Genomic DNA, 27,837 nt, shown 5'->3' on the forward strand with positions numbered 1-27,837 from the left:
GGTAAGTGAACTACCATTCTGGCCATTCGTATAGGTTCTGTGATTTCCTCGATCACGGCCGCGACCCATACAGACAGAGCAGCAAATCCGATTCTTTCCCGGTTTCTCTGGGAGCGGGGCTCGCTTCTTTCCCATAGGCCCATCCCCCTATCGAGAAAAATGCCTGGAGGAGATTAGTGTCGTGAAGCCACCCGGGGCTGACGTTTAAAAGTTGGACAATAAACTCGAGGTTTTCGGCAGAAACTCCGTCTGCCTCGCCTGTGCTCCGAAGCCTTCGAACTGCCCAGCTGGGATGCAGAGGTATGAGGGAGGGCAGGTTTGAAAAATGGACTTCGACCTGATCTGGTTACAGTGACCGGATTCCCAGGGACCGGCCCCCATCAGGGAATGGCCCGGAGGGCTCCCCCGAGGAGGTGACTCGACGCCCGGGCACAAAGGGGCGCAAAGCTGCCGAGACAAAAGGGCCCCGCCAAGTCGGTGGGCGGAGAGGGCAAGCCCGCGCGGGGCGCGCCGCAGGCGGAGAAGCCACGGGGAACGGTTGTGGGAGGGCGGAGGAGGAGGCGGCGGCCATCCCCCGCCCCGCCGTGGCTCGAAGCGACCCCGGCCCGGCCGTTACCCTGGCCCGCACCGCAAGCCCCTCGCGGAGCCGAGAACGCGGCCCGACCTACCGAGCACCCACAGGCCGACCCTGCGCACTTCCCGCTCACTTTCCTTTACTCGCCGAACTCACCCGGGGCGCCGCCGCCGCCTCTTCAGCCTCCACAGCAGTTTCCCCCGGAAATCCTACCTGGCCTGCCGGCCGCCAGGCTGCAGCCTCAGGCTTCGGCCCCCAGGAGGGGGGAAAGGCAGCGGGCCGGACAGAGAGGGGTAGGAAGTGTCGCCGCGGGGGCTCATGGGACTTGTAGTCTCCGAGAGGAGCCGGCCACGGCAGGGGCCGGACAAAATGGCGGGAACCTCTCTCGGCTCTGGGCTGGTCGGTCCCATACGGCGTCTCGCAGCATGCCCCGCACTTTTCCTGGTCCGGAGGAGGACAAAGGCATTTGGACTTGGAAGGAGAGAGTTCAGTACTGGGCTCCAGGGAGTGCTCAGGGTGCAGGTGTGCTGTTACAGAAATCTGTCCAGCCCCTGTCCGGCTGAATTTCAATTATGAAGTGAAGTGAAGTCGCTCAGTCGTGTCCGACTCTTTGCGACCCCATGGACTGTAGCCTACCAGGTTTCTCCTTCCATGGGATTTTCCAGGCAGGAATAATCTTCCCAAAGTGGTGGCGGGTGGGGGTGGTGGTGGAGGGGTGTGAAGCAAAACTATTGAGGGTCAATTTGAAATGCAGTACACTTAAAATCAAGTTATCCTCAATTTTAGTGCATAAGGAAGAAACCCAGGATTCATTTTTATTATCTCCTTCAGCCGCTTAAGTCCAGTCATCCCAGTTCCTTATCAGTTTTCCCACTCCTGTCTAGGGGAACGCACCATCACCTTTCCAAATTTCTTTAGTTTCAGGCCTCCAGGCAGTGGACACCCTTCAAACACCTTCCTTCCCACTGCCAGAGGATCTTTGTAAATGCCAAACCCATTGTGTCACAAAAAAGTTAGACCTAAATGTAAAACTTTGAGCTACAAAACCTGTAGAGTAAAATACAGGAGAAAATTCGTGTGACTTTCAAACACACAATAAAGGAAACAAACTGATAAACTGCACATCGTCAGAATTAACAGTTCTGCTCCTTAAAACACGGTTATGAAAATGAAAAGGCAAGCCAAAGACCTGGGTGAAGTGGTAGCAAAACCTATAGCTAACAAAGGACCAGTATCTACAACACACAAAGAACTCTTTCAACTCAAGACAAACAGCCTAGTTCAAAAAGAAAAAAAGATTTAAGAGAGACACTTTATCAAAGATGATAAATGGATGGCAAATAAATGCATAAAAGATGTTAAGGAAATGCAAATTAAAACCGCAGTAAGGTAACATTATACACCCACTGAAATGGCTAACATTAAAAAGACTGGCAGTTATCAAGTGTTAGCAAGACTGTAGCACAACGGGAATTCTCATTCATTGCTGGTGGGATTGTAAGATGATACAGCCACTCTGAGAAACAGTCTGGCAGTTTCTTTAAAAATTAAATATACATCTACCATATGGCCCAACCACTTACCTACGTTAGGTATTTACGCAAGAAAATGAAAGCGTACATCTGCAGAAAGACTTAAAGGTGAATGTTCACAGCAGCTTTATTTGTAACTAGCCAAAGACTAGAAACAACTCAGATGTCCTCCAAAAGGTAAATGGAAGGATTTCCCTGGTTGTCCAGTGGCTAAGACTCCATGCACCCAAATGCAGAGGGTCCAGGTTCAATCCCACGTCAGGGAACTAGATCTAACATGTTACAGCTAAGAGTTCTCATCTGCAACTGAAAGATCCTGAGTGCCACAACCAAGACGAGGCACAGCCAAGTAAATACATGTATATTTTAAAGTGGGCATTTCCCTGGTGGTACAGTGAATAAGAATCTCCCTGCCAATGCAGGGGAGACGGGTTCCATCCCTGGTCTGGGAAGATTCCATATGCTGCAGAGCAACTAAAGCTGGATGCCACAACTACTGAGCCTACATCCTGCAGCTTCGGAAGCCTGTGAGCCTAGAGCCTGCACACAGCAACAAGAGACGGCCTGGTAATGAGAAGCCCTCGCACCGCGACTGGAGAGTACCTCGCTTTTCTGCAACAGAGAAAAGCCAGCACAGCAACAAAGACTCAGCACAACCAAAACATAAATAAATAAATGTATAATAAAAAAGTAAATGAATATTTATACAATGGAATACTCTTCAGTAATAAAAAGGAATGAGCTACTAATACATATGATTTAATGATGAATCTTAAAATAATTACTGAGTGAAAGAAGTCAGACATAAAAGAGTATATCTGATATGGTTACATTTACATAAATTCTAGGAATTATCCTGAAAAAAAGCAGAATAGGTGGTTGCCTGGGGCCAAAGAAGCAGGAGCACAACAGGGTGGGATAATAAAGGAATTGAGGAAACTTTTGGGGTGACAGGTGTTGACGAAAAAAAATGCACAACATAAAAGTTGATAGTAATGTTTTATTTGGTGGATAAAACTGAAGACTTAACCCTGGGACACAATATCTCAGATAACTCAGAGACTGTGCTGAAGCGGCAAGGAGGGAGCCAGGATATGCAGGAGTTTTTGCAACAAAGACTGAGTAATGGGAACATGAAAAGATTCAGTTCAGTTCAATTCAGTTCAGTCGCTCAGTTGTGCCCAACTCTTTGCAACCCCACGGGCTGCAACAACCCAGGCTTCCCTGTCCATCACCAACTCCTAGAGCTTGCTCAAATTCATGTCCATCGAGTCAGTGATGCCATCCAACCATCTCATCATCTGTTGTCCCCTTCTCCTCCTGCCTTCAATCTTTTCCAGCATCAGGGTCTTTTCTAAGTCAGTTCTTCGCACCAGGTAGTCAAAGTATTGGAGATTCAGCTTCAGCCCTTCCAATGAATATTCAGGACTGATTTCCTTTAGGATTGACTGGGTTGATCTCCTTGCTGTCCAAATGACTCTCAAGAGTCTTCTGCAACACCATGGTTCAAAAGCATCAATTCTTCTGTGCTCTGCTTTCTTTATGGTTCAACTTTCTCATCTATACATGACTACTGGAAAAAAACATAGCTTTGACTAGATGAACCTTTGTCAGCAGAGTAATGTCTCTGCTTTTTAGTATGCTATCTAGGTTGGTCATAACTTTTCTTCCAAGGAGCAAGTGTCTTTTATGGCAGCAGTCACCATCTGCAGTGATTTTGGAGCCCAAGGAAAGAAAGTCTGTCACTGTTTCCATTGTTTCCCTATCTATTTGCCATAAAGTGATGGGACCAGATGCCATGATCTTAGTTTTCTGAATGTTGAGTTTTAAGCGATCTTTTTCACTCTCCTCTTTCACTTTCATCAAGAGGCTCTTTAGTTCCTCTTTGCTTTCTGCCATAAGGGTGGTTTCATCTGCATTTCTGAGGTTATTGATATTTCTCCTGGCAATCTTGATTCCAGGTTGTGCTTCATCCAGTCTGGCATTTAGCATGATTTACTTTGCATATAAGTTAAATAAGTAAGGTGACAATATACAGCCTTGACGTACTCCTTTCCCAATTGCAACCAGTCCATTATTCCATGTCCAGTTCTGTTGCTTCTTGACCTGCATACAGATTTCTCAGGAGGCAGGTCAGGTGGTCTGGTATTCCCATCTCTTTAAAAATTTTTCACAGTTTGTGGTGATCCACACAGTCAAAGGCTTTATCGTAGTCAAGAAATAATCAAGATTATTGTTAATTAAAGAAAACCAGATGTCCCAAGGAATTTAGTGGTTTTCTACATATGGGAAGATGAAAGAGTTTGGGCCCACTGAAATCATTTCTTTGATCAGCACTTCAGGTTTCTAGGGCTAGCATCCTGTGTTTTCTCATCCTGAGTTACCTCAGGGTGCTAGATGGCTGGCGGTCATCCTATCTCTATCTTGCGTTCCCTCGGGGCTTACCATCCAGGAGACTTGATGGCAGCAACATCCTTTGTTTAACTGATATGGCAGGCAATAGTTTTCATTCACACAGGTGTGTTACCTTTCTTGATTGTGGTTATGGTTTCAAAGGTATATGATGAATTTTAAATAAACCAAAACTGGGAATTCTGACTCTGGGGCTTTCACTGTATAGGGTGCAGGTTCAATCGCTGGTGGAGGAGCTGAGATCCCGTAAGCCTCACAGTGTTGGGGGAGGGGGTGGTGATAAAACAACTCATCAAACTGCATGCTTTAAATATATGCTGTTTATTGTTTGCCAATTATATGCCATTAAACCTGAAAAATAATACAATAAAAAATTGTTTTAAAAAAAGGAAAACTTCTTCAGTGGCTTCCCAGTACCCTAGGACAAAAGCAAAAGTCAGGAGATGTGGATTCAATCCCTAGGTTGGGAAGATCCCCTGGAGAAGGAAATGGCAACCCACTCCAGTATTCTTGCCTGGGAAATCCCATGGACAGAGGAGCCTAGCCGGCTACAGTCCATGGGATCACAAAGAGTCGGACGTGACTGAGCGACTAAGCGTACACAATAATGGTGGTAACAGTAATAGTAATAATGAAACTGCTACTTTTTCTTGAACATTTACCAAGAACCAGAAATTTTACATATGTTGTAATTAGAATTTCCCCCAGAAAACCAAACCCAAGACAACGGCTAGTTGCTGATAATTTAGTTGGAACGTGACCTCAAGGATTTAATGTAAAAATAAAGAGTAAAATGGGGAAAGAAGAAAAGTCAACACAAAAATTCATTACCAAGATGTTCACTGCTGCAGGTGCCTGGGGCTAGATCCTACCAATGTCATCTGAGGATTTCCTAGAAAGCTTCTCAGTGTAATCAACCTGTCACAAAGAAGCATTTATCCGTTGACTCCCATCCCCCTCTGGTTAGGATGACCCAAGGGCATCAACTTTCCTCCCACTTCCAGGTAGGCTCCCACCAGTGTCTTAGGGAAGAGTTCCAGAACAGCTTGCAGAAGGAGCCAGGAGAGTTGAAGCCCCCACCCAACTGTTTTCTGCCGTTTGAGCTAGAATCTAAGGTCAGACTGAGATGACAGGAGGCAAAAGAGGTCCCACACCATCTGTTGCAAGACTCAGATTTGCCCATTCTCTACACTCGAATCCATTGTTATCATCTCATCTTCAGTCATAGCTGGCTACATTCTCACTGATGCTCATAATTCTTTGCAAAATGTACGTTGTCCCATATGCCTTTTGTGCCCTTTAATACACTATAATCAACTATATGGATGATTCTCACAAATAATATTAAATGAAAGAAGCCAGACCAAGTAGTGTATACTTGTATAATTTCACATAAATAAAAAACGAAACAGGCAAAAATAGTCTGTTGAAAGCTGGGATAGCAGCTACCTTTCCAAGTGGAAAAGCAGTGTCTGGAAGATTGGGTGAGAGGAGATTTTCTAAATGCTAATGATATTCTGGGTTTTGATCTGTGTGCTGGTTATATGTGTATATTCAGTTTGTCAAAATTAATCAATAGGATGTGTATGCTTTTCTGCACATATATACTTCTGATAAAATTTTTAAGTGGGAGGTGGCCCAAGCAAGTCCTCTCTTGTCTTCTGAGTGGTGAATTAACAGTAAAGACTATTTTCAACTATTAGCATTTCTGGATTTGGGGCTTTGGGAAACTATTGGAGCATAATATTAATTTAACAGCACAAGCTTTGGCAACAGAGAGCTGTTCGGTCAGTTTCTATTTGGGTGCCATCAGCCAAGTTATTTAAACCCAGAAAGATTCAGTCTCTACACTCCTGTTTCTATTCAGATCAAATAAATTTTTTAAAAAGAATTCAGTTTCCTCATTTTACAATAGGAAACATAATACTAACAGTACCTAATATATAGGTTGGTGAGAATTAAAGTAACATATATAAGGTACCAGCAAAATACCTGGTTAAAATAATAGTATCTATTTATTATTACACAGTACCAGCTCAAAAAAAAAAGTTATGATGAGTAATATTAGTTTTCATCTTTATATTTTTTTAAGCTTCCAATTTTTCAGCAGGGAACACTGACTCAGGCTGCAGGTACAAGCTTGATCATTGTAGCAGTGTTAGAAATAAAGAAATAAAGAAAAAAATTGAGACAACCTACCTGGAGAATAGGCAAGTTAATTGTGATCTATCTGTAATCCAGAATACATCAAAACAGTTAAAATGAATAATCTAAAGCTAGTGGTTATCAATATGGATAAAACAAAATACTGAGGGGAAAAAAGCTGTAGGATAGATACATCTTGATACCTTGTGTATAAAATTTTTAAATGTGCCAAACAGCACTGTGTATTGTTTGTGTTCACAAATACATTGTCAAAATACAAAATCATATGTATAAATAAAATATTCAGGTAAGTGATTATTTTTAAACCCTGTTCTACCACCTTAAAATTTTATTTATTTATTTATTTTTGGCTGTGCTGGGTCTTAATTGATTGAATGTGCTTTCTCTAGTTTCGGAGAGCAGGGGCTACTCTGTAGTTGCTTTACTCAAGCCTCTCTTTCTCTTGTTTCAGAGAATGGGCTATAGAGCATGTAGCCATTTGTAGTTTCGGCACACGGGCTCAGTGGTTATGGTGAGTGGGCTTAGCAGCCCTGAGGCATGTGGGATCTTCCCAGACCAGGGACTGAACCTATGTCCCCTGTATTGGGAGGCAGATTCTTAACCACTGGACCGCCAGAGAAGCCCTGGAAAGTGACTACCTCTTGATGAGAAAGGAAAGAGGTAGGTGAAAGGAAGAATACTTTGGGGCTTAAAACATGTCTCTGATTTTTTTTTTTCCTTGAAAAAACTGCAAGGAAATAAGGCAAAACGCTAAAATTTAACAAAGTTGATGAAAGGTACTTGAGTGTTACATAAAAGGCTGAAATATTTCAACCTGCCTGAAATATTTCTCTATTAAAAAAAAAAAGCTTAACCATTCAAAAGAATGAAATAATGGCACTTGCAGCAACATGGATGGATCCAGAGATTATTGTCTTGAGTGAAGCAAGTCAGACAGTCACAATATCATGTGATGTTGCTTACGTATGGAATCTTAAAAAAAAAAAAAACAGAAATAGACTCAGACTTAAGAGAACGAATTTATGGTTACAAGAGGGGAAGGAGGGCAGGGAGGGATAGATTAGGAGTTTAGGCTTGACGTGTCACACACTGCTATCTTTAAAATAGGTAACTGGGGAATTCCCTGGTGGTCCAGTGAACTCCAAGCTTCCACTGCAGGAGGTGCAGGTTCCATCCCTGGTTGGAGAACTAAGCTCCTGCAAACTCCCGCAAGGCACAGCCAAAAATAATAAATAAATACTACATACATATAGAGAGATACACACACACACACATATATACATGTTGTTGTTCACTCGCCAAGTCGTGTTCGACTCTTTTTGACCCCATGGACCACAGCACGCCAGGTTTCCCTATCCCTCACCATCTCTCAGAGTTTGCCCAAGTTCATGTCCATTAAATCGGTGGTGCCATCCAACCATTTCATCCTGTTGCCCTCTTCTGCTTTCAATTTTTCCCAGCATCATGAGCTGGCTCTTTGCATCAGGTGGCCAAAGTATTGGAGTTTCAGCCTCAGATCAGTCCTTCCAATGAGTGTTCAAGGTTGATGGCCTTTAGGATTGACTGATTTGATCTCCTTGCTGTCCAAGGAGATCCATATATACATACATACATAAAATAGATAACCAACAAAGACCAATGGTATAGCTATTTACAAAAAAGCTGTTAATTAAAACAAAAACAAAAAAACATGGACTTCCTGGGTGGTTCAGTGGAAGACTGTGCTCCCAATGCAGAGGGCCCGGGTTCAATTCCTGGTTGGGGAACTAGATCCCACATGCTGCAACTAAGACCAAGTGCAATCAAATAAAAATAAATAAATTTAATTATTTTTTAGAAAAGATGGGAGCAGATGAGTGTGCAAAATACTTTTAAAAAACATTTCTGGTAAGGAAAAACTATTTATTTATATCAATAAGTGCTGTTATGTCAACTTGAAATCAATGACTTTGGTGAGGAGGTGAAGTACGAGGTTTTGTCTTATTTTGTTCTTTCAGTTCAGTTCAGTTCAGTTCAGTCTCTCAGTCGTGTCTGACTCTTTGCGACCCCATAAATTGCAGCATGCCAGGCTTCCCTGTCCATCACCAACTTCCAGAGGTCACCCAAACTCAAATCCATCCAGTCGGTGATGCCATCCAGCCATCTCATCCTCTGTCGTCCCCTTCTCCTCCTGCCCTCAATCCCTCCCAGCATCAGAGTCTTTTCCAATGAGTCAACTCTTCGCATGAGGTGGCCAAAGTACTGGAGTTTCAGCTTCAGCATCAGTCTTTCCAAAGAACACCCAGGACTGATCTCCTTCAGAATGGACTGGTTGGATCTCCTTGCAGTCCAGGGGGCTCTCAAGAGTCTTCTCCAACACCACAGTTCAAAAGCATCAATTCTTCGGGGCTCAGATTTCTTCACAGTCCAACTTTCATATCCATACTCGACCACTGGAAAAACCACAGCCTTGGCTAGACAGACCTTTGTTGGCAAAGTAATATCTCTGCTTTTGAATATGCTATCTAGGTTGGTCATAACTTTCCTTCCAAGGAGTAAGTGTCTTTTAATTTCATGGCTGCAGTCACCATCTGCAGTGATTTTGGAGCCCCCCAAAATAAATCCTGACACTGTTTCCACTGTTTCTCCATCTATTTCCCATGAAGTGATGGGACCAGATGCCATGATCCTTGTTTTCTGAATGTGGAGCTTTAAGCCAACTTTTTCACTCTCCTCTTTCACTTTCATCAAGAGGCTTTTTAGTTCCTCTTCACTTTCTGCCATAAGGGTGGTGTCATCTGCATATCTGAGGTTACTGATATTTCTCCCAGTAATCTTGATTCCAGCTTGTGCTTCTTCCAGCCCAGCGTCTCTCATGATGTACTCTGCATAAAAGTTAAATAAGCAGGGTGACAATATACAGCCTTGACATACTCCTTTTCCTATTTGGAACCAGTCTGTTGTTCCATGCCCAGTTCTAACTGTTGCTTCCTGACCTGCATACAGATTTCTCAAGAGGCAGGTCAGGTGGTCTGGTATTCCCATCTCTTTCAGAATTTTCCACAGTTGATTGTGATCCACACAGTCAAAGGCTTTGGTGTAGTCAATAAAGCAGAAATAGATGTTTTTCTGGAACTCTCTTGCTTTTTTGATGATCCAGCAGATGTTGGCAATTTGATCTCTGGTTCCTCTGCCTTTTCTAAAATCAGCTTGAACATCTGGAAGTTCATGGTTCATGTATTGCTGAAGCCTTGCTTGGAGAATTTTGAGCATTAGTTTACTAGTGTGTGAGATAAGCGCAGTTTTTTGTGGTAGTTTGAGCATCCTTTGCATTGCCTTTCTTTGGGATTGGAATGAAAACTGACCTTTTCCAGGCCTGTGGCCACTGCTGAGTTTTCCAAATGTGCTGGCATATTGAGTGCAGCACTTTCACAGCATCATCTTCCAGGATTTGAAATAGCTCAACTGGAATTCCATCACCTCCACTAGCTTTGTTCATAGTGATACTTTCTAAGGCCCACTTGACTTCACATTCCAGATGTCTGGCTCTAGGTGAGTGATCACACCATCATGATTATCTTGGTCATGAAGATCTTTTTTGTACAGTTCTTCTGTGTATTCTTGCCACCTCTTCTTAATATCTTCTGCTTCTGTTAGGTCCATACCATTTCTGTCCTTTATCGAGCCCATCTTTGCATGAAATGTCCCCTTGGTATCTCTAATTTTCTTAAAGAGATCTCTAGTCTTTCCCATTCTGTTATTTTCCTCTATTTCTTTGCATTGATCACTGAGGAAGGCTTTCTTTAAAAACATACAATAAATTTCATGCACTTTGGTGTTCAGCTCTATGAGTCAAACACATATATTCCTGTGTTTCCACTACCATAATAATCTAATTAAAAACTGTCCATCACCCCAAAATTTTCCTTTGTGCTGTCTTTTGTGGTCAACACCTTCTTCTCACTGAGCCTGTGGCATCTACTGATTTGTTTTCTGTTCCTATGATTTGGGTTTTCCAGATAGGATTCTCCGAGGTGGGAAAAAAATGTGATTTGAATGTGATAGAGAAACTGATTCAATCTATAATGTGTGCTCTTTTGTGCTATTGAATTTTTCCTTAAATGTACACATTACTATGCCTTAAAAATAACAACAAAATAAGATTTTTGCAAAAGAAAAAGCTAAGATCTCAGAAGGGGATGACAGAGGATGAGATGGTTGGATGGCATCACCGACTCAATGGATGTGAGTTTGAGTAAGCTCCAGGAGTTGGTGATGGACAGGGAAGCCTGGCTGCAGTCCATGGGGTCGCAAAGAGTTGGACACGACTGAGCGACTGAACTGAACTGAACTGAAGATCTCAGAAAGTGTTGGGGACCACTGAAAACCAGTTCCACCTAACACAGTTTAAACTCCCCACTGGGCGGAATGACTTCACCTTAGTTTCAGATCCTGAGATCTTTTCTTTCACAAACTGTGAAAGGCTCCCGAAGCCCTGGTAGTCCTTTATGGGCTGAGAACCAGGTCCAATTATTGGCAAAGAATTTACTGGGCCAATCAGAGAACAATATGCAAATAAATAAAAACTATAAAACTTCCTCACCCTTGCTTTGGACTTTGCAGAGTTGAGGCTGTGAATGTTGCTGCCCCCTGCCGGCCACATCTCTCAACAGCAGGTTCATTGAACTAAAAGGATCCCACTTCTATTAAGACCTCTGTGGGACTCTGGATTAGAGAAACAGGACTTAAAATAAATTTTACTCTTTGCTGGTCAGACCACTGCTCTGACACAAACATAAGCTGATAATTATTGTTGTTAAGTCACTAAGTCATGTCCAACTCTTTGCGACCCACTGGACTCCAGCATGCCAGGCTTCCCTGTCCTTTTTCACTGTCTCCCAGAGTTTTCTCAAACTCATGTCCATTGAGTTGGTGATGCCATCCAGTTGTCTCATCCTCTGTTGTCCCATTCTCCTGCTTCCCTCAATATGCCAAAGTATCAGGATCTTTTCCAATGAGTCAGCTTTTCGCATCAGGTGGCCAAATTTATAGGAGCTTCAGCTTCAGCATCAGTCCTTCCAATGAATATTCAGGGTTGATTTCCTTTAGGACTGACTGATTTGATCTCCCTACTGTCCATTATATCTACTACTGTGGGCAAGAATCCATTAGAAGAAATGGAGTAGCCCTCATAGTCAACAAAAGCATCCGAAATGCAGTACTTGGGTGCAATCTCAAAGATGACAGAATGATCTCAGTTCGTTTCCAAGGCAAACCATTCAATATCTCAGTAACCAAAGTCTATGCCCCAGTCACTAAGGTTGAAGAAGTTGAAGTTGAAAGATTCTATGAAGACTTACAAGATCTTTTAGAACTAACACCAAAAAAAAAAAAGATGTCATTTTCATCACAGGGGACTGGAATGCAAAAGGAGGAAGTGAAGAGCTACCTGGAGTAACAGGCAAGTACAAAATGAAGCAGGGCAAAGACTAACAAGAGTTTTGCCAAGAGAATGCACTGGTCATAGAAAACACCCTCTTCCAACAACACAAGAGACTACTCTACACATGGACATCCCCAGAGAGTCAATACCAAAATCAGATTGATTATATTCTTTGCAGCCAAAGATGGAGAAGCTCTATACAATCAACAAAAACAAGACCAGGAGCTGACTGTGGCTCAGATCATAAACTCCTTATTGCCAAATTCAGACTTATATTGAAGAAAGTAGGGAAGACAACTAGACCATTCAGGTATGATCTAAAGCAAAGCCCTTAGGATTATACAGTGGAAGTGAGAAATAGATTCAAGGGATTAGATCTGATAGACACAGTACCTGAGGAGCTTCGGAGGTTTGTAACATGGTTCCGGAGGTGGGGATCAAAACCATCCCCAAGAAAAAGAGATGCAAAAGGCAAAAGAGTTGTCTGAGGAGGCCTTAACAAAAGCTGAGAAAAGAAGACAAGCTAAAGGCAAAGGAAAAAAGGAAAGATATACCCATCTGAGTGCAGGATTCTAAAGAATAGCAAGGAGAGATAAGACAGCCTTCCTTAGTGACCAATGCAAAGAAATAGAGGAAAACAATAGAATGGGAAAGACTAGAGATCTCTTCAAGAAAATTAGAGATACCAAGGGAATAGTTCATGCAAAGATGGGCACAATAAAGGACAGAAATGGTATGGACCTAACAGAAGCAGAAGATATTAAGAGGAGGTGGCAAAAATACACAGAAGAACTATACAAAAAAGATCTTCATGACCCAAATAACAATGATGGTGTTATTGTTATTATCACCTAGAGCCAGACATCTGACTTCTTGGAGTGTGAAGTCAAATGGGCCTTAGCAAGCATAACTGCCAACAAAGCTAGTGGAGGTGATGGAATTCCAGCTGAGCTATTTCAAATCCTAAGAGATGATGCTGTGAAAGTGCTGCACTCAATATGCCAGCAAATTTGAAAAAAGCAGTGGCCACAGGACTGGAAAATGTCAGTTTTCATTCCAATCCCAAAGAATGTTCAAACTGTCACACAGTTGCCCTCATTTCACGTGCTAGCTAAGTAATGCTCAAAACTCTCCAAGCAAGGCTTCAACATTATGTGAACCAAGAACTTCCAGATGTTCAAGCTGGATTTAGAAAAGGCAGAGGAACCAGAGATCAAATTGCTAACATCTGTTGGATCATCAAAAAAGCAAGAGAATTCCAGAAAAACATCTACTTCCGCTTTATTGACTACACCAAAGCCTTTGACTGTGTGGATCACAACAAACTGTGGAAAATTCTGAAAGAGATGGGAATACCAGACCACCTGACCTGCCTCTTGAGAAACCTGTATGCAGGTCAGCAAGCAACAGTTAGAAACAGACATGGAACAACAGATTAGTTCAAAATTGAGAAAGGAGCCTTTTCGAGGGTGGCAGCAGTCGTGGGTAGAGCGCCATGAAGGCCTCAGGGACGCTTCGAGAGTATAAGGTGGTGGGGCGCTGCCTGCTGATCTGCAAATGCCGCATGCCTCCCCTCTATCGCATGAGAATTTTTGCGCCGAATCATGTTGTTGCCAACTCCCGCTTCTGGTACTTTGTGTCTCAGTTGAAGATGAAGAAATCCTCGGGGGAAATCGTCTACTGTGGACAGGTGTTCGAGAAATCTCCCCTGCGAGTGAAGAACTTCGGCATCTGGCTACGCTATGACTCCCGCAGCGGCACCCACGACATGTACCGGCAGTACCGGGACCTGACCACCGCTGGCGCCGTCCCCCAGTGTTACGGCACCGAGCCCGGCCCACTCAATCCAGATCATGAAGGTTGAGGAGATCGCAGCCAGCGAGTGCCGCCGACCAGCGGTCAAGCAGTTCCACGACTCCAAGATCAAGTTCCCACCGCCCCAGTGCGTCCTCCATCGCCAGCACAAGCCACGCTTCACCACCAAGAGGCCCAACACCTTCTTTTAGGTGCAGGCCCTCTGTCCCCGGGGCTGCCCAAATGCAACTTAGTGGGAAAACCGGAAAAAAAAAAAAAAAAAAAAATTGGGAAAGGAGTACGTCAAGGCTGTATATTGTCACCTTGCTTATTTAACTTAGATGCAGAGTACATCATGTGAAATGCCGGGCTGGATAAAGCACAAGCTGGAGCCAAATTGCCAGGAGAAGTATCAGTAACTTCAGATATGCAGATGACACCACCCTTATGGCAGAAAGCGAAGAGGAACTAAAGAGCCTCTTGATGAAAGTGAAAGAGGAGAGTGAAAAGCTGGCTTAAAACTCAACAGTCAAAAAATGAAGATCATGGCATCCATTCCCATCACTTCATGGCAAATAGATGGGGAAACAATGGAAACAGTGAGAGACTTTCTTTTCTTGGGCTCCAAAATCACTGTAGATGGTGACTGAAGCCATGAAATTAAAAGACACTTGCTCCTTGGAAGAAAAGCTATGACCAACCTAAACAGAGTATTAAAAAGCAGAGACATTTCTTTGCCAACAAAGGTCTGTCTAGTCAAAACTATGGTTTTTCCAGTAGTCATGTATGGATGTGAGAGTTGAACCATAAAGAAGGCTGAGCATCGAAGAACTGATGCTTTTGAACTGTGGTGTTGGAGAAGATTCTTGAGAGTCCTTTGGACGGCAAGGAAATCAAACCTGTCAATCTAAAGGAAATCAACCCTGAATATTCATTGGAAGGACTGACGCTGAAACTGAAGCTCCAATACTTTGGCCACCTGATGCAAACAGCTGACTCATTAGAAAAGACCCTGATGCTGGGAAAGATTGAAGGCGGGAGGAGAAAGGGGTGGCAGAGAATGAGATGGTTGGATGGCATCACTGACTCAATGGACATGAGTTTGAGCAAGCCCTAGGAGATGGTAAAGTACAGGGAAGCCTGGTGTGCTGCAGTCCATGGGGTCGCAAAGAGTTGGACACGCCTGAGCCACTGAACAGCAGCAAAGCACGATGCCTGGCACATAGTGAGCATGCGGCCAATATTGATAGCTGTTAGGCAAATCTTCAGGCTTCCTACGTGGCATCAGTGGTAAAGAACATGCCTGCCAACGCATGAGACACAAGAAACTCGGGTTCTATCCCTTGGTCAGGAAGATCCCGTGGAGAAGGGCCTGGCAACCCCACTCCAGTATTCTTGCCTGGAGAATCCCATTGACAGAGGAGCCTGGAGGGCTACAGTCCAGGGGGTCACAAAGAGTCAGACATGATTAAAGCAACTTAACACACATGCAGGCAAGCCTTCAGAAGCCTCTCCCATTCTAAACCGACAAATTGTCCTTTACACAAGTAGTGCAGTGAAAAGACTTTTAACACTTGGCTCCACCGCTTATGATCTTGAGCAAAACTATCTTAACCTCTTTGAACTCTATTGACCTCACTAGTGGTTTCGAATGTTACATGACATCATCTATGCAAAGCACGAACCACAGTGCCTGGCATGCAGTGAACACTTAATAAACAGAGTGATAATTAACACAGGAAGAGTTAACAAGTTCAGCTCAAGGTTGAACAGCTCTTGTTGCAAACAGGCAGGTCACAGGTGGTCACTATTCTGTATATATTTGGGGCTAGCCCTCAGTGTTTTACAATTTTTAAGTTACCTGCCAGCATTAGAAACAGAAATTTCACATATAAGTCCAGATTCTTCTATTTTTTAATGTGAAGCTCTGACTAGGTGTCACACCAGATCTATAAGGAAGATGGCATATAGCAGTTGTTGTTCAGTTGCTCAATCATGTCCGACTCTTTGCCACCCCATGGACTGCAGCGCAACAGTCTTCCCTGTCCTTCACCATCTCCATATAGCATATAGCAGAGAAACCTAATTTCTTGCAAAGGAACCAGGTAACCCCTGAAGAAGTGATGTTAAAGCTGAGACATGAAAGTTGAGTAGGAGTTAACTTGATAAAGATAGTGGGGACGATGTTCCCAGCAAAGGGACTGGCAAGTCTAAAGACCCTGATTCAGGGACATTAGTGCCTCCAGGACACTTCAGGGAAGCCTGGCTGGAGCACAGAGGAGGGGAAGGTGGGAAGATGAGACTCCAGTTGACACTTTATGGATTTTGGACTTTATCGTGGGGTTGAATGTAGTTCAAGGCTGGAAGCTGGGTGGTAGCCAACTGGTGTAACAAACTGACAGGGGTCAGAATGGATTAGGGTCAAGGGTCAAGACTGAGCAGATGAGAAAGCAGAGCAGTACGAGGAGCCCCATCTAGAAACTCTGGGCAGACACAGGATAGCCTGTCAGGTGTCATCTTGCAAAGGGCAGACTTTATAAGGACCAAGCTAAGCTGGAAACCAGAGTGAATTTCTCATATTCATTTTCAAAGTGAAAAAAATGAGAAAAATAAAGATTTGGACAAGGACATATAACAAACGAGATACAGAACTAGATTCACAACACCTACCATTAACTTGCTGCTTATCTCACTGTATTAATTTTCTCAAGGTGAATAATCTCAGTACCAATACTGTGCTGTTGATAATAATGTAGGTCCTTTATCAAGAGCTGGCTAAATGGTCGGCTCTGTGCTTATGTGCATTACCATTCTCATTATTTCATTTAGTTAACAGCTACAGTCCACCCAAAATAGTATGTACCAGGGGACTGTGGGGGTACTGGAGACACAGGAATGAAGGAGACAGACACATCCCTATCCTGTGGGAGTTCACCATCTGGAAAGGAGCTGAGTAGTTGAGGTAATGACAAAGGGTAATTGGCAGGCATTGTAGGGAGAGTCTAACAGTGAGCCTATCCTACCATGGGCAGCTGGGAAGGGTTTTTGGAAGAAGTGACAGTTGAGCTGAAAAGGCAGGAGTAAAACTCAGAGGAAGATTGTTCCAGGAACAGAGAACAGCACACTGAAGTCACTGTTCTCACCATAACCTGATGAGACACGGGCTGTGGTTATCCCCTTCTCACAGATGAAGAGACTGAGGTTCTAAGAGAGAGGAAGTAACTGACCCGCTAGACAGTGCTGGGGCCAGGGTATAAGCCTGGATCTGCCTGGACCAAGGCTCATTCTCTTCGCTGCTAAACTGGATATTTCTCTTAGTCGGTCTGTTCCTTCTAAGGGTCGTGTGAGTGAAGTGGAATATTAACTGAGGTGCCTACAATCCAAGAAGTTGAAATCATGGCTTACAAACTATGCAAGCATGTCTGTGTCAGGGTTGGCTGTCTGTTTGGGAATGACAGCTATTCAGTGACACAGCTCCTGGGCTAACATCTGAATGGATGTTCAGTTCAGCTGAATATGATTCAACAGCCATTTACTGAGTGCCTACTATGTGCTAGGAAGGGTGCCAGGCATTGTCAGAGTTACAGAGATGATGAGAAAAGTGCCCAGGTACTAGGCTAAAGATCATGTTTATTGTTTAGTCGCTAAGTCATGTCCGACTCTTTTATGATCCCATGTTAATCACTAACAGATTTAAAAAGTTAAACAACAAAGCCATAAATAACCCTGGCAGTTAGAAACCATAGATAATATCATAATAGCTACCAAGTTTTGAGACCTTAATGAAAATAAAACTGATCATGAAATCGTAGCTAAAAACTAAAAGCCCATTCTGTGAGATTAGGTTGAGGAGTTTGCATGTATTATCTCCTTTAACCCATGTTCATTCTATAAAGCTAATATCATAGTGTCAATGGTACTAATATGGCCCATTTTATAGATGAGGAAACTGAGCTTCAGAGGTTTTTGCTTGAGATTGCAGGGCTTCCCAGATGGCACACTGATAAAAGACTCTGCCTGCTAATGCAAGAGACACAAGAGATAAGAGTTCAATCCCTGGGTCAGGAAGATCCCCTGGAGAAGGAAATGACAACCCATGCCAGTAATCTTGCTTGGAAAATTCCATGGACAGAGGAGCCTGGAAGACTACAGTCCATGGGGTTGCAAAGAGCTAGTAAATAGAAGAACTATAATTCAAACCCAGGTCTGCCTGACTCCAAAACTTGGACTCTAGAGCATTGCACCACACCATCTTTGCAAGAAGAGTCAGTTTGTGAAAACCCAGGGGAATGTATGATCTGCATTTAGCCAGGCACACATCCAGACAGGAGAAATAAATATCAGTGCTCTAAAAACCCTCCAGGGGAGTAAAGAACCAGGGGAAAAAAATAAAACAAGATGTCTAATCATTTAAATACTAGTTAATCCCTAAATGGAGAAGGCAATGGCAACCTACTCCAGTATTCTTGTCTGGAGAATCCCAGGGACGGAGGAGCCTGGTGGGCTGCAGTCTATGGGGTAGCAAAGAGTCTGACACGACTGAAGAAACTTAGCAGCAGCAGCAGCAGCAGCAGTAATCCCTAAATGGAGAACCTACCTCAAATATTTATACTGTCCTTTTTGTCACTTAATTCTACTTAAACTGGCCTCTAGAAGTATCTTTAATTAGTAGCTAAAGCTTAGAATTTTTGGTATCAAGATATACCTCTTTGAGTTTTTTGAAAAATTAATTAATTAATTAATTAGGCTCTGCCTGGTCACAGTTGTGGCTCTCAAGATCTTCAATCTTCTTTGTCACATGAGGGGTCTAGTTCCCTAACCAGGGATCAAACCCAGGCCTCTTGCTTTGGGAGCTTGGAGTCTCAGCCAATGGACCACTAGGAAGTCCCACCTCCTTTAATTCTTGTTTTACATTTATATGGGAAAGAAAAAAAAGCTGTTTCATAAAAATCAGTATCAAGCAAATAAGAGAACCTCATTAATGGCGAGCTAGATGACTCACAATCTGGAATCAAGATTGCCAGGAGAAATGTCAACAACCTCAGATATGCAGATGATAACTCTTTAATGGCAGAAAGTGAAGAGGGACTAAAGAGCCTCTTGATGAAGAGTGAGTGTTAGCTGCTCAGTCATGTCCGACTCTTTTGAGTCCCCATGGATTGTAGCCCACCAAGCTCCTCTGTCCATGGAATTCTCCAGGCAAGAATTCCGGAGTGGATTGCCATTTCCTTCTCCAGCAGATCTTCCTGACCCATGGATCAAACCTGTGTCTCCTGCATTGCAGGCAGATTCTTTGCTGTGTGAGCTGAAGAGGAAAAGAGGTGAATACAAAGATGGCTTAAAACTCAACATTCAAAAAATGAAGATCATGGCATTCAGTTCCATCACTTCATGGCAAATAGGGAAACAATGGAAACAGTGACAGATTTTATTTTCTTGGGCTCCAAAAATCACTGTGAACAGTGACTTCAGCTACAAAATTAAAAGATGCTTGCTCCTTGGAAGAAAAGCTCTAACAAATCTAGACAGCGTATTAAAAAGCAAAGACATCACTTTGCCAACAAATAGGTCCATCTATTCAAAGCTATGGTTTTTCCAGTAGTCATGTACGGATGTGAGAGATGGACCGTAAAGAAGGCTGAGCACCAAAGAATTGATGCTTTCAAACTGTGGTGCCTGAGAAGACTCTTGAGAGTCTCTTGGACCAGTCAATCCTAAAGGAAATCAACCGTGAATATTCATTGGAAGGACTGATGCTGAAGCTGAAGCTCCAATACTTTGGCCACCTGGTGTGAAGGGCTGACTCATTGGAATAGACCCTGATGCTGGGAAAGACTGAAAGCAGGAGGAGAAGGGGCCAACAGAGGATGAGATGGTTGGATGACATCATCAACTCAATGGGCATGAGTTTGATCAAACTCCAGGAGATGGTGAAGGACAGGGAAGCCTGGCGTGCTTCAGTCCATGACATTGCAGAGTCAGAGACGACTGAACAACAACAGTAGTTAAGGATGTGGGTACGAACTGTGCTATGCTTTGCGAACTTGGGGAAGAACATCCCTTGCAGTAGGCAGCCATCAGTCGTGGGACATGAACATCCTGTCTCTGTGATTATTTGTGGCTGTGGGCAGGGAGGTGTGCAGCCTCATTCCAGATGTTCAGATACTGCCAGAAGTGAAATCTATGTAGCTAAGGAAGTGCCCTGAATTGCCTCTGTGACACATGGATCAGGAAGATCATTGTTGTGTTCAAACATATGATGTTTACACTGTTGTGTTCAAACATATGGATGCTTGCATTTCCATCTGCTTATTTACCCTTTGTCCTAACATAAAAAAGGCGTGAAATAAAACTAATGCTTACTTTATGCCACTTTGAATATGCTATGTTATTGTCTCTTTAACAGTTCATTTAATACTGTGAAATGAGTTCAAAGAGGTAGAACACACAACAGCCTCTATCACAGCAACTGTAACAAGTTACTTATTACAACTATTGTGTTAGTAGAAAAGTATAATGAGAGCTTCCATTTATTGAGTGCACACTATGTGCCAGGCACTGTACAGAGCCCTTCTCATACGTTATCTTTTTTTAAGCATAAAGTGTTTTTATTTGATTTTAAATATTAATTGAAATATAGCTGATTTACAATGCTGTGTTAGTTTCTGCTGTACAACAAAGTGAATCATATATATATATATATATTTATATCAACACTTTTTTTAGATTCTTTCCCCATATATATAGGTCATTACAGAGTATCGAATAGAGTTCCCTGTGCTCTACAGTAGGTCCTTATTTGTTATCTGTTTTATATATAGTAGTTTGTATATGTCATTCCCAATTTCCCAGCTTATCCTTCCCCCTCCCTTACCCTCTGGTATCCGTAAGTTTTTTACATCTGTAACTATTTCTGTTTTGTATTTGAGTTCATGTGTACCCTCTTTTAGATTTCATGTGTAAGTGGTATTACATGATATTTGTCTTTCTCTGACTTACTTCACTCACTCTGAGAATTTCTAAGTCCATCCATGTTGCTGCGAATGGCATTATTTTGTTCTTTTCTATGGCTAAGTAATATTCCATCGTGTACTTTATCCATGTCTTCTTTGTCCATTCATCTGTCAATGGACATCTAGGTTGCTTCCATGTCTTGGCTATTGTAAATAGTGCTGCTGTGAACACTGGGGTGCAAGTATCTTTTCCAAGTATGGTTTTCTCTGGATGTATGTCCAGGAGTGGGATTGCTGGATCATTGTGTGTGTGTGTGTGTGTGTTAGTCGCTCAGTCATGTCCAACTCTTTGCAACTCCCTGGACTGTAAGCCACCAGGCTCCTCTGTCCATGGAATTCTCCAGGCAAGCATACTGGAGTGGGTAGTCATTTCCTTCTTCAGGAGATCTTCCTCGCCCAGGGATAGAACCTGGTTCTCCTGCATTGCCACAGATTCTTTACTGTCTGAGCCACCAGGGAAGCCTTTGCTGGATCATATCATAGCTCTGTTTTTAGTTTTTTTAAGGAACCTCCATACAGTTCTCCATAGTGGCTGTACTAATTTACATTCCCAGCAGAAGTATAAGAGAGTTCTCTTTTCTCCACACCCTCTCCAGCATTTATTGTTTGTAGATTTTTTTATAATGGCCATTTACAGCAGTGTGAGGTGATACCTCACTGTAGTTTTTATTTGCATTTCTCTAAAAATTAGTGAAGCTATGACAAACCTAGACAGTGTATTAAAAAGCAGAGACATTACTTTGCCAACAAAGGTCCATCTAGTCAAAGCTATGGTTTTTCCAGTAGTCATATATGGATGTGAGAGTTGGACCATAAAGAAAGCTGAGTGCCGAAGAATTGATGCTTTTGAACAGTGGTGTTGGAGAAGACTTGAGAGTCCCTTGGACTGCAAGGAGATCAAACCTGTCAATCCTAAAGGAAATCAACCCTGAATATTCATTGGCAGGACTGATACTGAAGTTGAAACTCCAATACTTTGGCCACCTGATATGAAGAGCCAATTCATTGGAAAAGACTCTGATGCTGGGAGATATTGAAGGCAGGAGGAGAAGGGTGTGACAGAGGATGAGATGGTTGGATGGTATCACCGACTCAATGGACATGAGTTTGAGCCAGCTCCAGATGATGAAGGACAGGGAGGCCTGGTGTGCTGCGAACCACTGGGTTCGCAAAGAGTCAGAAATGACTGAGAGACTGAACAACAGTGATTAGTGATGTTGAGCATCTTTTCATGTGTTTCTTGGCCATCTGTATGTCTTCTTGGAAAAATATATATTTAGATCAACTGCCCATTTTTTGATTGGGTTGTTTGTTTTTTTAAATTTTGAGTTGCATGAGATGTTTGTATATTTTGGAGATTAATCAATCCCTAATTGGTTGCTTTGTTTGCAAGTGTTTTCTCCCATTCTGAGAGTTGCCTTTTTGTTTTGCTTATGGTTTCCTTTGTTATGCAAAAGCTTTTAAGTTTAATTAGGCCCCAATTATTTATTTTTGTTCTTATTTTCATTACTCTTTGAGGTGGATCAAAAAAGATCTTGTTGCCATTTATGTCTAAGAATGTTCTGCCTATGTTTTCCTCTAAGAGTTTTACAATATCTGGCCTTACATTTAGGTCTTTAATCTCATACATTATTTCATGTAATCTTCAGAACAACCCTGTGGTCTAAGGACTATCACCCATATTACAGAAAAAGAAACAGACTGAGGAGGTTAAGCAACTTCCCGAGGTCACACAGAGAGCAAGTAGCCTCTGAGGCAGACGGGTCCTTAAGGCTGTCTGAGAGACTAACACCATATATAAACATCAGGCCTGTCTTCCCCATGCAAGCTTTTCTCTTTTTCCTCATCGATATAGACAGCTGATTCCCCTCCCCAGCTGTGGTTGCTGTTCAGTCACTAAGTCCTGTCTGACTCTTTGAGACCCCGTGGACTGCAGCAAGCCAGGCTTCCCTGTCTCACTCTCTCCTGGAGTTTGCTCAAACTCATGTCCATTGAATCGATGATGCCATCCAACCATCTCATCCTCTGTTGCCCTCTTCTTCTCCTGCCCCCAATCTTTCCCAGCATTAGGGTCTTTTCCAGTGAGTCGGCTCTTCGGATCAGGTGGCCAAAGTATTGGAGCTTCAGCTTCAGCATCAGTCCTTCCAATGAACATTCAGGGTTGATTTCCTTTAAGAGCGACAGGTTTGATCTCCTTGCTGTCCAAGCAGTAAGAGAAGTACCTTATAGCAACTGAGCCTTGAGAGGACATGTCTGCAGTCAGGCAGCCTAGGCTAAAATCCATTTCTGCCTCTCACAGCTGTGACCTTGGCTGTATTTCTCCGTGAGCCTCAGTTTCCTTATCAGTAAAACAAGGATAATAATGTCTATCTCAGAAGATTGTTGAAGTGTTTAAGATGTGACAGTTTTTTATTTTTTACTTTTTAAAAAATATTTTTAAAATTTATTTCTGTATTTATTTTTAACTATTTTGGGCTGTTCTGAGACTTCATTGTTGCCCACAGGCTTTCCCTAGTTGTGGTTCGAAGGGGCTACTCTCTCGTTGCAGCGTTCGGGCTTCCCATTGTGGTGATTTCTCTTGTCACAGAGTGAAGGCTCGGTAGTTGTGGCCCACGGGCTTAGCTGCTCCGAGACATGTGGAATCTTCCCAGATCAGAGATGGAGCTGGTGTTCCCTGCATTGTAAGGCAGAGTCCTAACCGCTGGACCACCAGGGAAGCCCCTTTCAAAAACATTTATTTATTTGGCTGCATTGGGTCTTAGTTGTCTTATGTGGGATCTTTCACTGCTGTGCATGGATTCTCTAATTGCTGGCTTATTTGCTTTGTGGTATGTGGGGTCTTAGTTCCCTAGCCAGCGACAGAACCTGAGTTCCTTGCATTGCAAGGCAGATTCTTTTTTTTTTTTTTTGCAAGGCAGATTCTTAACCACTGGACAACCAAGGAAGTCCCCTGTAGGTTTTTAGTACAGAGATCAGAACATAGTAATTGCTTAATAAACAGTAACTCTGATTATTACCTGTCAGCCACCAACTTTATCAGGTACATCTAATAAGGACTGAATTTCAGGAGTGGACCCAACTTAAGGTCAGACTGGGGCCCAAAACAATATTATGCCTGATTCTTTAAAAACAGCACACCTTATGTATACAAATGAAAATTGTTAACTTCAAGTTGTCATCACCTTGGGGACAGTGCGCTTATTCCAGGGACACTTCCATTCTCCAAAACATTTTGGGGATACCCAATTCAGAAATGGCTTTAGGTTCTATGACACATTCTTTTGAATATCCTCATCAATAGCAAATCTTTACCCTCTGTAAAGATAAATTCAATGTTTGAAATAATCAGAAGTTGGTGAATAAGTAGGGTACAGGGGAAGATGAAGTAAGACTAATTTTCTAATATGGCTTTTACATGGATTTTGTCCTTTTATTTTATTTTTGGTCATGTGACTTGATGAATCTTAGTTTTTCCACCAGAGACTGAACCCGAACCCTCAGCAGTGGAAGTGCAGAGTCCTAACCACTGGACAACCAGGGAATTCCCAAGGATTTTATCCATTTAAAATACACTAGTTTTTCTTATCCTTCAATTAAAAAATAAATTAATTTAAAAAATAAAAAAACTAGTTTTTCAAAGATAAAAGCACATGAAGTCCAATTAAATTAAAACAAGCAAGAAAATTACCCATAGCTTACAACACATGCATGTTAAGTCGATTCAGTTGTGTCTAACTCTTTACGACCCCACGGACTGTAGTCCGCCAGGCTCCTCTGTTCATGGGATTCTCCAGGCAAGAATACTGGAGTGGGTTGCCATGCTCTCCTCCAGGGAATCTTCCTGACCCATGGATTGAACCCACATCTCTTAAGTTTCCTGCGTTGGCAGGCAGATTCTTCACCACGAGTGCCACCTACAACTGCTATCATTTTGGTGCATTTTCCTTATCTTTCCTTAATACACAATTTAAAAAATAGAAGTAAAAGTGTATATACAATTTTTAAAATGCTAACCTGATTTAAATTATGTCATAAACATATTTTTATGTTGCTGTAGTCTTTGTAATATTTTTAATGGCTGCATAATATTTCATCAAATAGATATGGCAGAATTACTTAACCACTTCTCTTTTGTTGAACATTTAGGTTGTTTCAAATGTTTTATTATGAAATATATGTAATTTCCCCCCAATTTTTTCTTATCTCTTCAGCTTGGATTACTGGAAGAGGGATGCTGGATCAAAGGGTATGAGAATGTAATGATTCTTTTTTTTTTTTTTTTTTAATTGAAGGATAATTGCTTTAAATACTGAGTTGGTTTTTGCCATATATCAACATGAATCAGCATAGGTATATGTATGTCCCCTTCCTCTTGGCCCTCCCTCCCACCTCCCACCCCATGCCACCACTCTAAGTTGTCACAGAGCACCTATTTGAGCTCCCTGAGTCATACAGCAAATTCCCACTGGCTGTCTATTTTACATATGGTGGTGTATATGTTTCCCAGTGGCTCTTGATATTTACTTCCAAATTGTTTTCCAGTAGGTTTTCACTGGGTCTTCCTTGGTGGCTCAGCTGTAAAGAATCTGCCTGCAATGCAAGAGACATGGGTTTGATCCATGGGTCGAGAAGATCCATGGAGCGGGCATGGCAACCTGCTCCAGTGCTCCAGTGTTCTTTCCTGAAGAATCCCATGGACAGAGGAGCCTGGTGGGCTACATTCAGTCCATAGGGTCATAAAGAGTTGGATGCTATGAGCACGCATGCACACAGGTTTTCACTCATTTACATTGCCACTGGAAATATTAGAATATCCATTTCACTGCATCTAAAACAAGCACTTGGTATCACAATTTTAGTGAATTAGGAACTAGAAAAATATTTCCTTGGGAACTAATTTTAAAGTCAGCTGGGGGGCTTCCCTGGCGATCCAGCAGTTAAGACTGTCCACGGTCAGTGCAGGGAGCACGTAACTAAGATCTCCTCATATGCGGCAGGGTGTGGCCAAATAAACAAATAAAATAAAATTGGTTGGACTTCTCTCTCTCCCTCCCCAAATCAAAAAATATATGTATTTGAAAAAAATTTACAAAAACATGTAAATAAGTGTGTAGTTTCTCAAAATTAGTACTTTGAAGGGAATCACTGTTAGATGTTTGTCTTCTGATATTTTTGTTTTTTAAAAAATTAATCTCATCACTTCACATTCACACCTCCAAAGAAAAACACAGGAGCAATTATAGTCAACCTGACAAAAACACCGGTGTGATGACTCATATCCTGTCCACCTTGAGTTTGGTGCTGGTGCTATACTGCTGGGCCCCACACTGCTGGGAGCCTGCCATTGCCTAAAGGCTTCTGGGGGTGGGATCGTCTCTGCTTTGAAAGAGGAGGGATCACCTTTTAAAGTGAGTGGAGAAGACTGACTTCTTTACCCTCTTATAACAATCACACCAGCTAATAAGGGCCCAGACAGAGTGGAAAATGCCAGATACCCGTTACCCCCCTACTAAAGCAATGATCTTTTGTTTTGTTTTTAATTATTATAACTTTTCAGTTACATAAGAAACCTACATTCACTGTAAGTGTATAAATAAGACAGGCAAAAACAATAAAAAGTACAGCGTATTTCCCAATACCGAGCCAAAGCCGTCAGATTTTGAAGTACGTGCCCTCACACCATCTTCCCTACAGCACACGTTTTATCTAAACCATCATGCCACCCGTGCTCAGTCCCTCAGTCGTGCCCAGCTCTTTGCGACCCCAGCCTGCCAGGCTCCTCTGTTCATGGAATTTTCCAGGCAAGAATATTGGAGCCGTTTGCCATTTCCTTCTCCAGGGGATCTTCCCAACCCAGAGATCAAGCCAGTGGCTCTTGCTCCTCTTGCATTGGCAAGCAGGTTCTTTATTTCTGAGCCACCTGGAAAGCTCAAGGAGACTGAGACAGAGAAGTCATTTGCCTAAGGTCACAAAGTTTATAAGTTAACTAATGGGAATACTTTTTCCATGTTGTTAAGTTCATTTCCACACAATTTTTTGAATGGCTGCACGGTATCTCACTCTGTGGATGAAGTAACATTGTTCCACTTCCTTTTATGAGACATCTAGACTATTTCCATTTTTCAGTGTCATACACATCACTAAGATACTTACTATATGACCTTTGTGCACATCCTTGATTATTTCCTTTTAGGCTAAATGCCCTCAGGAAGAGTTGCGTTGATTTTTATTTTCCTCAAAGAGATGTTCCTTTCTCTATGTTTTTCATGATCTTAAATGTTATAAATTTTACCACTTTTGCCTACAGCAATATTTTAAAATTCATTTTACCAGTTCTGACAAATGAATGCCAGCGCTAAAGGGTGAGTCATTTCTCCAAAGTAAAGGAGCCAGGGCCTCATATCTGCCCCCTTTCCATGCTCTCTTGCCTTTTACAGGTGCTGAACTTCATGGCTTATCCACTTGTTCATTGGAGAGGAATGAGGACTGTTAACCTGGGACAAACCAATTTATGCAGGCAAGATTCTTTTGGTCTATGAGTCAGCATTCACTCATTCACTCATTTAGTAAATATTTGAATAGTTACTTTATGAGTAGTACTAAGCAGAGGTTATGGGGTTCACAGAAAAAATATTTAGAACATACTGAACAAAACATTTAGCACATTACACACAATAATAGCTCAAGAAATCAATATTTATGCCAGGCACTGTGCCAGTTGCCCAAGGAGTGTACTATCTCCTTTAATTCCTATACCAACCTGCAGAATTGGGTTCTTTTTTAACATTTATTTTTATTTATTTATTTGGCCACACTGGGTCTTAGTTGTGGCATGTGGGATCTAGTTCCCTGACTGGGATTGAACCTGTGCCCCTTGCATTGGAAGTCATTCTTAACCACTGGACAGCCAGGAAATTCCCGGGG

General features: G+C 42.4%; 1 protein-coding gene, 1 long non-coding RNA gene and 1 pseudogene across 5 annotated transcripts in view; 2 read left to right on the plus strand and 1 right to left on the minus strand.

Annotated features, from left to right (window-relative positions):
* The window catches only part of PHACTR4 (phosphatase and actin regulator 4), a 109,476-nt gene extending 108,596 nt beyond the window's left edge, over window positions 1–880 (minus strand). The window contains exon 1 of one of the 4 annotated variants that reach the window (XM_061390858.1): window positions 731–880. The gene's annotated coding sequence lies outside the window, so the exon portion shown is untranslated. The remainder of the gene's footprint in view (window positions 1–730) is intronic. The other 3 variants (XM_061390804.1, XM_061390850.1, XM_061390823.1) reach the window with 3 other exon arrangements.
* LOC133232113 (uncharacterized) lies at window positions 219–27,730 on the plus strand. Its single transcript, XR_009731308.1, has 3 exons — window positions 219–300; window positions 25,125–25,159; window positions 27,351–27,730. It is a non-coding gene; the product is annotated as an uncharacterized LOC133232113 (long non-coding RNA).
* Window positions 13,548–14,163, plus strand: LOC133231961 (large ribosomal subunit protein eL20-like; annotated as a pseudogene).
* Window positions 27,731–27,837: the final 107 nt, after the last annotated feature.

Source organism: Bos javanicus, chromosome 2 (assembly GCF_032452875.1).
Source record: "Bos javanicus breed banteng chromosome 2, ARS-OSU_banteng_1.0, whole genome shotgun sequence".
Classification (NCBI taxonomy): Eukaryota; Metazoa; Chordata; class Mammalia; order Artiodactyla; family Bovidae; genus Bos; species Bos javanicus.